This window comes from Rutidosis leptorrhynchoides, chromosome 2 (genome assembly GCF_046630445.1).
Source record: "Rutidosis leptorrhynchoides isolate AG116_Rl617_1_P2 chromosome 2, CSIRO_AGI_Rlap_v1, whole genome shotgun sequence".
Taxonomy (NCBI): domain Eukaryota; kingdom Viridiplantae; phylum Streptophyta; class Magnoliopsida; order Asterales; family Asteraceae; genus Rutidosis; species Rutidosis leptorrhynchoides.
In genome coordinates this window covers 310,996,535-311,001,627 of record NC_092334.1, presented here as the reverse complement: position 1 = coordinate 311,001,627, position 5,093 = coordinate 310,996,535, and the positions used below count along the sequence as shown (strand labels likewise).

The 5,093-nt window shown below is 32.0% G+C and overlaps 1 long non-coding RNA gene across 2 annotated transcripts; it reads right to left on the bottom strand.

Moving 5' to 3' along the window:
- Positions 1–2,838: 2,838 nt before the first annotated feature.
- On the bottom strand, positions 2,839–4,210 carry LOC139891839 (uncharacterized). 2 transcript variants are annotated; one of them, XR_011773851.1, is made up of 3 exons: positions 4,048–4,210; positions 3,281–3,335; positions 2,839–3,203 (listed from the first exon to the last, which is right to left on the bottom strand). It is a non-coding gene; the product is annotated as an uncharacterized lncRNA (long non-coding RNA). The 2 variants fall into 2 exon arrangements; XR_011773850.1 differs by having other exon boundaries at positions 2,839–3,072.
- Between the last annotated feature and the right edge of the window lie 883 nt (positions 4,211–5,093).

Below are 5,093 nucleotides of genomic sequence, written 5' to 3'. Positions count from 1 at the left end.
ACACGAAGAACGCGAAGAACACTTGAAGATCACCTTGAAGATTGATGATGATTTCGATGGGTGGTGGTGGTGATTTCGGTTTTGGGAGCCGAAATAGGGAGAGAGGGAGAGAGATTTGGGAGAGAAAATTGTTGTTGTGATTTGGTAAAATGAAAAGGTTTTGGTTATGCCTCTATTTATAGGAGTGTTAGGATTATTCTAGAGTTAGGGTTTAATTAGGAATTACTTAGGGAACAAGTCTTACTTAGAGAACAAGTTAGGTTAATGAGGAGGTGATTAGGAGATGCCTTGGCCGAAAATTAGAGGGGCATTTTGGACATTTCCTTTATTTATTTTTTAAATTTCAGCCAGGGCTTTTTAGGGTTAGGGTTTGAGATTTTTCACTTTAGTCCTTGTACTTTAATTTAGCTTAAATGGTTCCTTAATTATCCAAGTTTAATTATTTTAAGTGTACAAGTTTTAGAGTTATTTATTTGTTCACGAAAGTTTATTAACTCATTATTTTTATCTTTATTAACTTGTCGTTTACAAGTTAATTATTATATTTTATAATTCTTAACGCTTAATAATTATCGATTAAAGTTTAATTATTAAGTTTAATTATATTGTTGGGCATTTAATAAGGAAAAGTGTAGAATGGAAAAATGAGGGTCGTTATAGTACATCCCCGTTATTAGAAACTTCGTCCCGAAGTTTTAAGTAGAGCTCTCGTTTGCATCAGCAGTTGAGAAGAGATGGGGGGTATTTCCGTATTGTTTAGTCTTCGCGTTCCCATGTATGTTAGGGGCTTCTACGCGAATCCCAACGGATTTTAACAATAAAGTTTGATTTTCACGTTCCCTGGTACAATCGGGGCCCTTTCGTGAATTCCAATGAGTGTTAACAATAAGTATATTTTTTTGTTTACACGTTTGATCTCATGATCCTTAACCTTATTAGGTCGTTTACAAAGTGCATTAAATGCGGAGGTTTTCTAAGGAATAACAACAGTGTCGTTTGACTAGTTTTCCTTTAAAAGGAAATATGATGTTATAACAGCATGAAATGTATTATTGAGCTCGTTAAGATCTTGAGTGTTTATGCCGCAATAGTAGGGCAGATAAAATAGAGTAGAGTACGTAAAGATTTCAGTTACGTAGTTTGATGTATGGCTGGTGTTTGTTAGAGATAGTACCAGCTTCAAGTTTCGAAAGGTAACCATAATATCTTTAGTTTTCAAGAGATGTCTAATAGACAAATGAGATGTTAGTTGAGAGTTCGTTGATCTTAGGATAATACGAGCGATTAAATTTAAGACATCGTTCAGTATACATGAGAACTTATCTTTAGAAATAGTTTCCGAATGTAGCTTTAAGATTTATGATTTCAGTTTCAGGTCGAATCATAGATTAAAACTTGACTAGAATAACATCTAGTTGTAAACCAAAAAGGAAAAAATGTTTAGAGTATCTTCATAAATGTCTAAGGTAACTCCTTCAGAGTAAGAAAAGTGTTTTCGCACAAATGGCGAGTCGGTCTATTATTTACTTATGAGTTTAAATGTGGATGAGAATAAATGTGAATCATTGATTATAAGGTATTGTTTCTACCATGAAGGAACCTTTGCTTCCTTGTTCAAAAGATCGTAGTATTGATATTTACGAGAGCGTCGTGGTTTGGCCGTGAAATACCGGAAGTAGAAACTTCTTAACGAATAACATAGCAAGGAAGAGATGATGTACGTAAAGAGGTAAGTCTCGTTCTTGCACAGAGAATGAGAATAAAGGTGATCCAAACACATTGGAGAGCAATACGAAAGTTTTAATAATAAACCAAAGTAATTTTTGAAATGTTGCGACATTTGTTATAACAATATAAACGAAACGGAGCTATTGGTAAAACTTGAGTTATGTACAACACGTACTATTTATGTGAAATAATTTGAACAATACGAAAAAAAAAGTTGATTAAAAGAATGTTTAATTTAATGAAACAAATGTAAATTGCTAAAAATGCAAAAGTGTTTATATAATTAGTGAAAGTAATTTTAGAGGAGGTGACGAAATGATGTTCATAGTACAACTAGGGTTACGTAAAATTTTGTAAAGTAATTTCGATTTAATCAAAGTGGAAATTTGTAGAAGTGAAAGTATAATTTGATATGCACTAGGCAAAGTACGTAAAGTTAAGTTTATGTATAAGGTTTTATAAATCACATAAGTAAAAAATCATTTTTTATAAATTCCGAGATAGTTTGAAAATAAAGACTCGTGTAAGAAATCTTTGGAAAACAGGATACTTGTATTTAAGAGTTTATTTGTTTGAGAAAAATTAATTGAAGATTTTAAAATTCCGGAGGATAATTGTGTAATAATTGTTTCAAAGTAGTTTATAACCAAAAGACTAACAGATTTTATTTGTTATGGTTTCGATTTCGGTTTTGTTTGTTCCTTAAAATATCAAAAGCGACTAAACTAAACTGAGTAAACTGAAAATTAAACTTTTAAACACTTCTAGGCTGCTATCTCTACATCCTTCGTGTATATCGCAACTCGTAATGTAATATTTATATAGTGGTAGCAGGTCTTGGGTGTTATGGGATTGAGCCCATGTCAACTTATACTCACTGTATACATCCAACGTGTCTATAATATATACTCCGATGTATATGTATATATATATATATAAAAATTGTGAGCGGATACTATTTGCTTTGCAGAAAATATATAATTAGTTGTACTTGAACATTTAGAGAGAAAGGGTGACAAGAAAAGTGAAAAATAAAAGTTAAAATATACTCCGTAAGATATGAGAAAAAGCATACATTGGGAAGAACATTTATAAATATGTATACACTTTTCCAAGTATATAAAAAACAACACAAACAAGTAATTGAGTCGATATAATGTCCTAAAATCTAACGAACGAAAGATCGAATCAAAACCTCCACATGCCATGAAAAAAAGGTGAAAAGTTATTTGTTTCTCAAAAAACATGTATTTATGCTGGACGACAGCATCCAATGTAAATAGATCCACATTTGAGTCATGGTTAAAAGTTCAACACTGTCTTCTGTATTCTAATGAATATATACTGTGTCAATAATATTTGCATTAGTCATTACCCTTAACATATATTGACACCCCTAATTATCTGAAAGTTAGCAACTTAATAAACTTTGAACGCACAGCAAGTTGGTTTATATCCTTCGCACACAAGATAGGCTATCATACACCAAAATATTGAAAAGGTAAAGCAAATTAGCAACTCATAGATGTATCTACAACGGGCAAGTATGTACCTTTTGTAGAACACATCCGTCGTGTACACGGGCAACAGTAGTTGAACCTCCACCACTGATAAATCATTAACCAATTCAAGCATCACTTTACATTCAAGTAATACAATAAAAACCCGAAAATCCATAAAATAAAGAAAAGCACAAAAAGATCAGTTAGCTCTATTCACTAGTATTCATACGTAAAAACTTGCATATTCAATTACTCATATCACCCATACATTCTTTTTTTTAGCTGACAATTACCTTGTTAACTCTATTAAAGGCACTTAAATTGTCATAACATTATTGACTACAGTCTGTTAGATATAGAGAAACAAATAACATTTCAACTTTTTTTTCAAGTGTTTGACAAAACCTAACAAATCAAAAGATATTGATATTTTTGCCAAATCAATGTATGTGGGTCAAAAGTAGCCATTTTAGCTTTCCTGTTAAAATTTTCAACACTGACATGAGCCCAATTTGACCTATCGTACAGCCTATACATCCCACCCATTTTGGTAACCCTAACAAAACTGTGCAATATTGAAACAATGGCAATCATCCAATTGCTAAAATTTTGGCTGTCAATAATTACGTTAGAATCTCAATCAGATCAAAAGGCATGACTAAATATGAAATTCAAGCAAATCATAGTTCAAACTGATTTAAAAATTTTCAATAATGCAGCATCGATCAATTAATATAATCAATTACGATGCAGAATTGATATAATATGAAACTAAATTAGTGAAATCAATAGCAGAAATGGCGAATTGAAATCTTACTCTGCATTCAGCGGAGAGGATCTGAAGTTCCGGCGATGCAAGAGAATAAGACGATCGGAAACTCAAGGATATCACAGCGAACGGTGCACATGGATTGTGTCAATTAGGGTTCTGAGTGAGATTAGGGTTGAAGGTAGATAAGGAATCGTTAGTAAAAGTGAAATTTGGGGGTTGGGGGAAGGTTTTGCAGGGCAAGGAAAGAGAGGAAAACATTAATTGGTGATAATTATAAAATGATCATATTACCCCTCCGCGTTTTTCAGGCTTTTTTAGGAAATTTATTAAATGAGAGGCTCGTATTCACTTATCCAGTTTGTACCCTATTTAGTTCTTAGCTATGGATTGGTCCAATATATATATATATATATATATATATATATATATATATATATATATATATATATATAGTGGTAGGATCAAGAGGGAAGTAACCATTCGGGGGGAAGCGGGGGGAAGCAAAAACTTTTTTTTTTCGTTTTTTGAAAAAACTTTGTTCACGAACATTATAGATGAGATGAAAATATGAACATTTAGTAGAGACACTTTGTGATAAATGTTTTTATTTTGGCGGGAAAACGCTCGAAGAAGTAATATATATAACAATTATCGTGTTTTTCGAGCGTATTTTGAGTTTTTAGCTATTGGGGTTTAGATATTAGGGTTTAGATTTTAGGGTTTATAGGGTTTAGATATTAGGATTTAGAAATTTAGGGTTTAGGGTTTAGATTTAGGGTTTAGATTTAGGATTTAGATTGAGTTTTTAACACGAACGGTTTAGAGTTTAGGGTTTAGGGTTTAGGGTTTAGGGTTTGGTGTTAAAAACTCAATCTAAATCTTAAATCTAAACCCTAAATCTAAACCCTAAACCCTAAATTTCTAAACCCTAATATCTAAACCCTATAAACCCTAATATCTAAACCCTAATATCTAAACCCCAATAGCTAAAACCTCAAAATACGCTCGAAAAACACGATAATTGTTATATATTACTTCTTCGAGCGTTTTCCCGCCAAAATAAAAACATTTATCACAAAGTGTCTCTACTA